Source organism: Desmodus rotundus, chromosome 4 (genome assembly GCF_022682495.2).
Source record: "Desmodus rotundus isolate HL8 chromosome 4, HLdesRot8A.1, whole genome shotgun sequence".
NCBI lineage: Eukaryota > Metazoa > Chordata > Mammalia > Chiroptera > Phyllostomidae > Desmodus > Desmodus rotundus.
This window is the reverse complement of record NC_071390.1, coordinates 62,490,037-62,501,618: the sequence shown is the minus strand read 5'-3', so window position 1 is coordinate 62,501,618 and position 11,582 is coordinate 62,490,037. Positions and strand designations below refer to the sequence as shown.

The 11,582-nt window shown below is 39.7% G+C and overlaps 1 pseudogene; it reads right to left on the bottom strand.

Annotated features, from left to right (window-relative positions):
* Positions 1 to 9,732: 9,732 nt before the first annotated feature.
* LOC112305306 (saccharopine dehydrogenase-like oxidoreductase pseudogene) lies at positions 9,733 to 10,965 on the bottom strand (annotated as a pseudogene).
* Between the last annotated feature and the right edge of the window lie 617 nt (positions 10,966 to 11,582).

Genomic DNA, 11,582 nt, shown 5'->3' with positions numbered 1-11,582 from the left:
AGAACAGGAACAGAATCACAGAAATGAAGGTCACATGGAGGGTTATCAGCAGGAAGGAGGGGGAGAGTAGGGGAAAAGGTACAGGGAATAAGAAGCATTCTTGCTAGGTACAAAATAGACAGGGGGAGGTTAAGAATAGTATAGGAAATGGAGAAGCCAAAGAAGTTATATGTATGATCCATGGACATAAACTAAGGTGGGGGTAGGAGGGAATGCTGGAGGGAATGGAGGTACCAGGCAGAGTGGGATAAAGAGGAGAAAAAAATGGGACACTTGTAATAGCATAACCAATAAAATATTTAGCCCTAGGAAAAAAGAAATATCAGAAAAGTTTTTAAATTTTTTTTAAATAAACCAACTACTAAAATTCAGCAGCACACCAAAACAAATATTATATTTTTTGCTAATGTGAAAAAATATGTATAATTTTAACTCATTCACACTGGATGGTTATTGTTGTATTGACTGTTGTCATTACTTTACTTGACAATCTAAGGGAAAAGAGGTCAGTGCCCTTGACTAAATAGTCAGTTATTGCATGTTTTAAAAATGCTTGCAGCATACCAGTGTACCACAGCATAATGGCTGAAAATCACTGCTCTAGAGCATCACTTCAGCCAGGTCATTGGACTTTGCTCAGCCAACCTTCTCTCCTCTACCTGGATATCACCATGCCACCCATGTCCTAGCTATGATCCTGACAGGCAAGAGAATAGCAACACATGTTCACAGTTTCATTGCCTGTTCTTCACCTTGGCCTCTTTGCTCCCATCACCACCAATTTTACCAACACTATTTCCATAGTCTAAAACAGTCATACTTTCTCTTAAAAACTGATGCATGTGTCAGAGTATATGTGAAACTTTTCCTGATCCCTCCAAACAAAATTAATCACTCCTTCCCTGTGCTCCCTCTCAGCACATTTTATTTGTATTGCTATCAAAGTACCATTCCTTAGTATGACAGTGAGCTCTGTTTGTCCTGCTAAATCAGTAGCTCTGGGACAGCAGGGACCTGACTAGTTCATCTTTGTGTGCTACCCACATAACAAAGTGACTGCCACAGTGTAGGAGGTCAGTAAGTGGCTGTAGCTGAGGATTATTCAGCCACAAACCTAAAAATGCTTGGGCCACTGAAATCAGCAGGTGAAAAGGGGCTGGGAGCTGACAAGGACCTGTGATCATGATGAGAAAACAAAAGAGTACACATGGAAAACTCACAAAAGGAGAAACTTTTGTGAAAGGGAAGAAATTATATCCACGTATCTTCACAGATTCATGACATCAAACATGCCAGTGGCAGAAAGGTGCCAGCATCCTGGTCCAGATCCCTTCTAAAAGCAAAGAGGATTTTGACATTGGGGAAGCTGTAACTGTAGAGGTTAGTGTCCTTCACATGATTCGGTGGCTCAGTGGTGAGGGGGGTGTGGTGGGATAAGGGCAATGTCCGCTTAAAAAACATTTGCATGTCCCCAATATGTCCACAGAACAGAGATATATCACAGAAACACATGTGTTTCCTCAAAGATTTAATATGTAGCTGACTTCTGGCCAAGATGGAGGCGTAGGTAGGCACACTGTGCCTCCTCACACAACCAAAAGAAGGACAACGACAAATTTAAAAACAAAAAACAACCAAAACTGACAGAAAATCGAACTGTATGGAAGTTGGACAACCAAGGAGTTAAAGAAGAAACATTCATCCAAACCAGTAGGAGGGGTGGAGATGGGCAGCAGCTTGCAGACTGGGCAGTCCCACATTTGCATGCAGATAAACAGGGAGGAACAACTAGGGAATGAGACAGATCACACAACCCAGGGTTCCAGTATGGGAAATAAAGCCTCAAAGCCTGTAACTGAAAACTCCTGTGGGTGTTGCCATGGCAGCAGAAGAAACTCCCAGCCTCTCAGGAGAGTTCGTTGGATAGACACACAGGGTCCTAGAATGTACACAAACCCACCCACCTGGGAATAAGCACCAGAAGGGCCCAGTTTGCTTGTGGGAAGCTGGAGAAGTGACTGAAAACTGGCAGAGAGTGGAGTAAACTGTACTGTTCCCTCTCGGACCCCTTCCCCATATACAGCAGCACAACTCAGCCACGTGGGTTGTCCCACCCTGGTGAACACCTAAGGCCATAACAATGGTTGGGTGATGATGAACTCCTTTAACTTGGCCTTATCTGGGAAGAACTTGTATTCTAAGTCATGAAAGGCAAGGACCTACATCCAAGATTACTCTATCCAGCAAAGCTATCATTTAGAATAGAAGGGCACAACAGCACCCCAGCAATTATGAAGATAGGAGAACAAAAAGTATAGAGGACACTGAAAAAACAGAAGGTAAGGGGATTGCTTCAGGACAAAAAGGTCCCTGGGACCAGCTCGGGGACAAGGGCAACTGCAGCTGCAGGCCCGCCCCAGCTGGGCCTGCTGTAGGACTCCTAGGAGAGAGCCAGATTAATGGTTCCCTCCCCTGCCAAACAAGGCTTGAGCAAAACCATGAGAGACTTGGTTGCTTGAAGTAGCAGGGAGGGGAATAAGGACAAAGTGGTAAAGCCACGGAGACCATGGGCGCTGGCTCGGGAGAGCTGAGAGTTGGGCCATGTGGGACCCTGACCCAGACAGTCTCTGCTCTAGCCGGAGAGGTGGGTTGTGTGAGAGGACAGGCCCTTCCTTGTATGGAGGAAGCTGCAGGTTTGAGCAGCAGGATTTTCCCAAAAAGAAAAAGACCCTCGGGGGCACTCTGAGGAATTCCCCTGCAGCAACAGCTCCGGTCTCCTCTCCACCCAGCCACCCACCCGTCCAGGGAGTATGTGCATTGACGAGGGAGTGTGCGCATCTCATCTCAGAGGGAGCTGAGACCACAGGCACCAACTGGGAAGTGGGCCTAGAGACCAGGAAGTGTATGCACCCACCGGGGACTGTGTGCATCGAACTGGGAGTGTCTTCACCTCATCTTGGAGGGAACTGAGACAACAGGCACTTGGGAGACTGCGAATCAAGGAAGTCTCCACACGCACCCCCATAGCCCAGAGGAAGCCTACCATAAAAAAGAGTGGGTAGAGCTAGGAACACCAAGATATGCCCTGGCAGAGGAAACCCAGCAACAAAGGAAACACCAACAGATAAGAACAGAAGAAGGTGAAAGAGGGAGTGGAAGTCACACTAACTCAAACCAGGACCTATATGGAAATACAAATAAATAGTGAAGAAATTACTCAGAACAAACAACTGAACAAGAGCAATAGAAAAGCCTCAAAACCTTGTACACATGGAAGAACCAGTTCCAACACAACTGGCCCACACCTGCACAACAGAAAACAAGAGGTGGGGAACAGACTGACCCTCAGATAACCAGCTGGTGGGAAAGACCCAACAACAACCAAACACCAAAGATGTACACAGAGCCAACATAAACCACAGCCCAAGACGAGTAAGATCAGGAGATCAAGGAGACTAAATGTCACAGGTATTCCATCACAGAAGTTTACAACAAAAAAACAGGGGGTCATAACAGAGCAACTTAAGAAGCACAGGCTAACAGGAAGAGTCTCAAACAATGGGAAGACAAAGAAACAACCCCAAATGAAAGGAAAGGGGGAAGACCCAGAAACAATGCTAAATGAAAAAGAGGCAAGTCAACTATCAGATCATGAATTCAAGGAATTGGTTATAAAAAAGCTTCATGAGCTCACAGAGAAATACCAAAAACTACAGGGAAACTACAATGAATTCAATGCAAACTATATCAACATGAAAAAGGAAATAGAAACTATCAACAAAGGCCAAGAGGAAATGAAGAATAAAATTTCGGAAACGAAGAACACAGTAGAAGGAATCAAAAGCAGGCTAGATGAAGCAGAGGATCAGATCAGCGAACTATAGGACAAGGTAGAAAAAAACACCCAGAATGAGCAAGAAAAGGAAAAGAGGCTCAGAAAGAATGAAGAGGGGTTAAGGGAAATGCAGGACAACATGAAACATAAAAATATCCATATAATAGGGATACCAGAAGGAGAAGAAGAGCAAGGGATAGAAAACCTGTTTGAAAAACTAATGATGGAAAATTTCCCTAATCTGATGAGAGAAAAAGTCACACAAATCCAGGAATGACAAAGAGTCCCAAGCAAGAGGAACCCAAAGAGACCCACTGCAAGACACATCATAAACAAAATGGCAAAATTCCAAAACAAAGAAAGAATCTTAAAGGCAGCAAGGGAGAAACAGGCAGTAATATAGAAGGGAGCCCAGATAAGTTTATCACCTGACTTCGAAAGGAAACTCTTTAAGCCAGAAGAGAATGGCAAAAAATGTTCCAAGTAATGAGAACCAGAGGCCTGCAACCAAGACTACTTTACCGAGCATGGCTCTCAATCAAGATAGAAGGCCAAAAAAGGAGTTTCCAAGAAAAAAGAAGTCTAAAAGAATATACCTCCACCAAACCAGCTCTGCAAGAGATGCTAAAGGAACTGCTTTAAGGAAAGGAAGGAAAAGAGAGAGAGAGAGAACAAAGGTACAAAAAATCGGCAATGAATAAGTACCTATCAATAATAACCTTAAATGTAAATGGATTAAATGCTCCAATCAAAAGACATAGAATAGCTGAATGGATAAGAAAGCATGACCCACACATATGCTGCCTACAAGAGACCCATCTCAGGACAAAAGACTTACACAGACTGAAAGTGAAGGTATGGAAACAAATCTTCCAAGCAAATAGATAGGAAAAAAAAGCCGGGGTAGCAATACTCATATCAGACAAAATAGCCTTCAAAAAAGCACAATAAAGAGAGACCCAGAAGGTCACTTCATAATACTCAAAGGAAGAATCCACCAAGAAGACATAAACATTGTAAATATATATGTACCCAACATAGGAGCACCCAAATACATAAAGAAAATCTTGGAGGACTTCTAAAAAGATATTGACAATAACATAATTACAGTAAGGAATTTTAATACCCCACTGTCAAAGATAGACAGATCTTCCAAACAAAATATAAACAAAGATACTGTGGCATTGAACAATGCCCTACATGAAATGGACTTAACTGATATATATATAGAGCTTTTCATCACAAAGAAGCAAAATACACAATCTTCTCAAATGCACATGGAATATTTTCAAAGATAGACCACATGATAGGACATAAAACAAGCCTCAAAAGATTCAAGAAATGTGAAATCATATCAAGCCTTTTCTCTGACCACAAGGGCCTGGAAGTAGAACCCAAGCTCAAGGCAAAAAAACCAAAAACACTCAAACTCATGGAGATTGAATAGCATGCTATTGAACAATGAATGGGTCAAGAATGAGATGAAGGAAAAATGAAAGAGTTTCTGGAAACAAATGAAAATGAACTCATAACAACCCAAAACTTATGGGACACAGCAAAGGCAATCCTGAGAGGGAAGTTCATAGTGATACAAGCCTACCTAAAAAAGATAGAAACATTTCAAATAAACAACCTAACCTTACATCTACAAGAACTGGAAGACCAACAAAGACAGCCCACAACAAGTAAAGGAAGGAAATAACCAAGATCAGAGAAAATTAAATTATATAGACACTAAAAGCACAATTTTAAGGATCAATAAATCCAGGAGCTGGTTCTTTGAAAAGATAAACAAAATTGACAAGTCCCTAAGCAGGCTCATCAAGAAAAAAAGAGAGAGGACCAAATAAACACAATCAGTAATGAAAGAGGATAGATTACAACTGATACCACAGAAATAAAAAATATTGTAAGAAATTACTACGAAGAACTATACACCAAGAAATTAAAAGCCTAGGTGAAATGGATAAATTTCTAGAAAAATATAATCTTCTAAAACTCAATGAAGAAGAAGCAGAAAGCCTGAACAGACCAATAACAGCTGATGAAATTGAAGCAGTAATCAAAAACTTCCCACAAACAAAAGCCCTGAGCCAGAGGGTTTCATAGGAGAATTTTACAAAGCATTTAAGAATGAGCCAAACCCAATCCTTCACAAATTATTCCAAAACATCCAAGAAGAGGGAAGACTCCCAATGCTTTTTATGAAGCCAACATCATCCTAATCCCAAAACCAGACAAAGACAAAACAAAGAAAGAAAACTTCAGGCCAATATCGCTGATGAACACATATGCTAAAATCCTCAACAAAATATTGACAAACCACATCCAGCAATACATCAAGAAGATGATACACCATGATCAAGTGGGATTCAGCCCAGGGATGCAAGGATGGTACAATATTCTCAAATCAATAAACATAATACACCACAAAAACAAAAGCAAAGACAAAAACCACATGGTCATATCAACAAATGCAGAAAAAGCATTTCATAAGGTACAGCACCCATTTCTGATAAAAACATTTAGCAAAGTGGGAATAGAGGGAGCATTCCTCAACATAATAAAGGCCATAGATGAGAGACCTACAGCCAACATCATACTCAATGGGCAAAAACTTCAAGCTTTCCCACAAAGATCAGGAACAAGATAAGGATGCCCTCTCTCACCACTCCTATTCAACATAGTATTGGAAGACCTAGCCACAGCAATCAGACAAGAAAAAAGAAATAAAAGGCAACCAAATTGGAAAAGAGGAAAGGAAACTGTCATTGTTTGCAGATGACATGATAGTGTACATAGAAAATCCTACAGACTCCACCAAAAAGCTATTTGATCTAATCAGTGAATTTGGCAAGACAGCTGGATACAAAGTCAATACTCAGAAATCAAAGGCATTTTTGTACACCAACAATGAAATATCTGAAATAGGAATTAGGAAAAAATCCCATTCCATACAACAACAAGAAAAATAAAGGACCTAGGAGTAAACCTAACGAAGGAGGTAAAAGACCTGTACTCAGAAAACCACACAACACTGAAGAAAGAAATTAAGAAAGACAGAAACAAATGGAAGCATGTACCATGCTCATGGATTGGAAGAATTAACATCATTAAAATGACCATACTACCCAAAGCGATTTATAGATTCAATGCAATCCCTATTAAAGTACCCATGACATATTTCACAGATATAGAACAAACATTTCAAAAATTTATATGGAACCATAAAAGACCCCGAATAGCTGCAGCAATTGTGAGAAAGAAGAACAAAGTAGGAGGGATCACAATAACTGCTATCAAACTGTGTTACAAGGCCAGTGTAATCAAAACAGCCTGTAACTGGCATAAGAACAGGCACATAGACCAATGGAACAGAACAGAGAGCCCAGAAATAAACCCAAGTCTCTGCGGTCAATTAATATTTGACAAAGGAGGCAGGAGCATAAAATGGAGTAAAAATAACCTCCTCAACAAATGGTGTTGCAAGAGCTGGATAGCTACATGCAAAAAAATGAAACTTGATTGCCAACTTATGCCATACACAAAAATAAATTCAAGATGGATAAAGGACTTAAATATAAGTCATGGCATCATCAAAGTCCTAGAGGAAAACATCAGCAGGAAAACCTCAGACATCCCATGCAGCAACATCTTCACTGATATGTACCCTAAAGCAAGGGACATAAAGGAAAGAATAAACAAATGGGATCTCATCAAATAAAAAGCTTCTGCATGGCTAAAGAAAACAGCAGCAAAATGAAAAGAGAACCAGCTATTTGGGAAAACATATTTTCCAATGATAATGGAAACAAGGGTTTGATCTCCAAAATATATAAACAACTCACACAACTCCACTCCAGGAAGACAAAAAACCCAATTAAAAAAATGGGCAAAAGACTTGAACAGACACTTCTCCAAAGAAGACATATGGAGGGCCCAGGCACATATGAAAAGATGCTCAGTATCACTAGCCATCAGAGAGATGCAAATTAAAACCACAATAAGATACCACTTCACACCAGTTAGAATGGCCATCATAAACAAATCAACAAACAAGTGTTGGAGAGGATGTGGAGAAAAAGGAACCCTAGTGCAGTGTTGTTGGAATTGCAGACTGGTGAGTCCACTGTGGAAAACAGTATGGAATTTCCTCAGAAAGCTAAAAATGGAACTGCCCTCTGACCCAGCAATTCCACTGCTGGGATTATATACTAAGAACTCTGAGACACCAATCCAAAAGAACCTATACACCCCAATGTTCATAGCAGCACAATTTACAATAGCCAAGTGCTGGAAGCAACCTAAGTGCCCATCAGTAAATGAGTGTATCAAAAAATGATGGTACATTTACACAATGGAATTCTATGCAGCAGAGAGAAAGAAGGAGCTCCTACCCTTTGTGACAGCATGGATGGAACTGGAGAGCATTATGCTAAGTGAAATAAGCCAGGTGGTGAGAGACAAATACCATATGATCTCACCTTTAACTGGAACATAATCAAAAAAGAAAATGCAAGCAAAATATAACCAGAGACATTGAAATTAAGAGCAATCTAACAGTAACAAGAGAGGAAGTGGGAGGGGATAATGGTGGAAGGGTTTTCAGGAACCTCTATAAAGGACACATGGACAAAACCAAAGTTGGGGGTGGAAGCAAGGGAGGTAGGGGGTTTGGCTAGGGTGGGGGGGAGGAGTGGGGGGAAAATGCAGACAACTGTAATTGAACAACAATAAAATAATTATTAAAAAAGGACTTGTATATGCTTTATGATGCTATTTACATAAAATTGTATAATACTAAAACTAACCTGTAGTGATAGTAAATGGATCAGTAGTTGGCTGAAGGGTGTGGCAATTGGGGAACAACAGAAAGAAGGATTATAAGGTAACATAAGGAAAATTCTGAGAGTAATAAATAGGTTCATTATCATGATTGTAGTAATAGTTCCATGAGTATAATTGGGTACATATGTGCGTATGTATTTGGTGTCCAATTAGCAAACCATCTCTTCTTGTTAATGTGTAGAACTTATCCGTTCATGTTTTTTATTGTCAAATGCACCATTCCTATTTAGTTTTATATATCCTTACACACAGAGACACATACACATAGATAACAATATCACTATTACTCAGAAGGCCATGCCTCTTTGGCACCTTATTATATTGAAATAATACAGATACTTTTGCTCCTAAAGTTCCCTAATTCCATTTATTTAATCCCTGTTATATCCTTGAGGATGCTGTCAATTCATTTATCATTCCATCCATGAATACTGGCTTCCAATAACTTTATTTTTTTAATTGACAATCATTTATTATTGAACTTAAGTAAGTCCAAAATCAGCCCATGTAGATAGGTGATAAAATAAGCTAAATTAGCAAAAAGTACAGTTTAATTTGGCCAAGACTCACACATTCACAGAGAAACTCATTGGAAAAACAATATCCATTCAGTATCATGGCAAGGAACAACTGTAACAGCATAAACAATAAAAAAAAGTAAATAAAAATAAAAATGTTATATGCACAAATATATATAAATTCATCCTGACATGAACACAAGACTGGGTGCCTCATCAAGAAATCTGTTAGCAACACAGGTAGAGAAATGCATCCCACTCTTCAATCTGATAGCTCACTTATAAACATTGAACATGAATTCTTCATTGAAAAAGTCAATCAAGTATTACTTCTCTCTCACAAGCAACAAAATTAGCTAAGATCTGAAATTTAGGTTAAGCTAGTATAATTTCCTGCTTTTAATCTGTACCTATTTTAGATCTGGTAGTATTTTCCCCATATAGTCAGACAGACTTATAGAAAATTTTCAAACATCAAATTTAAAAAGCTGTTAATTCATGGATTTTATGACCAATTAATTCTTCAAATATTTAGACTTCAGAGCTTCTCATGACACTAAATTCAATGCCAAGTTGGTCAAGTCTGTCAATCAACTTGTTCTGAGGAATGCTACTCCAAATGCGAAGACCACACCCACATTAGGAACATCAGAGGTATTATTTAGAAGAGTCATGGCTGCCTGGACCATTGCTATGGAGGAAATCACATCTCCAGGCTCTGATGCTTTCGCTTGAGGATATTGAGTTTCCTTGACCAAAGAATGTCATTGTAAATGATGAGGTATTAATATGTTTTTGTGTTGGACCTTGTTTTGAAAAATAACCAAAAAAGAGGAAACATGGGAATTTTATAAGAAGTTGTCTTCCAATGCCAAACCTCACAAAAAATAAAAAATAAAAAATCCAGCAAATATTAGTGTAATAACAGAGGTGATGCCTCCCATAGTTACATAAGCAGCATACTGAACAGGTGATTGCTCTAAATTTTCATGCAAGTAATGCTGAATTCACTTCACAATAGCCATCTTTTCCTAAGAAAGGAATGGAATCCCTGTTGAGTTCTCTACAATAAGAAATTGGCCAACTTCTTTTCAATTTTGGACCAAAAATTGGGACGTTTCAAATTTGACTCTTCATAGTTTTTTCAAATTACTCTTACCTCTAAATCTATAAACTGCTGACTTCCAGTTACCATCATAAATGCACAACCCCTCAGGTGCTGAATGTATAGTCAGGAAATTTTCCACCACAATCAAATTACCATTCATTTTGTTCCTGGTATAATAATCCCACATCTGCCAGAATGGAGTCAAATCTACTGCTTCTAATGATATAAATCCCTTTTTCTTCAGATTTCTCATGATACTTCCATTACATTAGTTCCAGAAACCAGGGTTCTCCAGAGATGTCAATACAACTAGGTCCATTTTCAATACATGTTTTTACTATAGGTTCTCCATAAAATTGTTATGCTCCTATACAATTGAAGACAACTGTTGCCTATTTAGCCATTTTGTCAAGTGAGGCTGTATTAATGATATCAAAAATTCTTATTCCAAATTCAAATGATAGTGTCAGTCTTCCCAACTTCAGAGCAGCTCTCTCCAGCACTTGCTGCAGCTTCTCGTGGGAACGGCCTGCCATGGCCCAGGGCAGGCAGGTGCACCCCTCCAGGTCCACCTGCTCCTGGGCCACTTCCTCAGTCATGAACTGACTGGTAAAGCCAGAGGCCACCAGGTAGAATGGCCTCTGCTTGGTAGCCATGATAAGCCCACTCCAATGAACTTCTTATGAGTCATTATTGTGGTTTGCTGATGATGACCAAAAATTCAAGTTTTAACCAGAGTGCACAGGAAAATGTGAGATAATTCATTTTCTGGGCATGCTAAATTTATTATTTGGTATTTTATAGCATAAAAATAGAACATCTTTTTCCAATCATGTCATCTCTTGAACTCTTTAGGCCAAAATCACTGCATTCCTAAAATGGGATCCCCTTTAATGCTGACCACATACCTGCCTTTCGTACACTAACTTCAAAGGGGAAATAAGCAAGAGGACAAAGGGTAGAGAGAAAAGAGTCATCTCATGTGCACAATTTCTGTCCTTCATTCTGAAATGACTTGAAACCAGCTGGGAGAGCACAGTATCACCACATGGAAAAACACCAATAAATGGCATTGATAAGAAGGACTTACTGCTTTACAAAGCAATAGTCTTGAAAGTCTCCAGTAGAGACAGGGACGTCTAATCCCAGGGACTACCAGATACTTGCCGTAAAGGCTACAGAGAGGATGGAGTGACAACAGGGTAGCCAGGGATGAGGAGGAGCACAGTGTAAATGACCCCTGTCACCAACCACCCCTTCTTCCCTTGGCTGC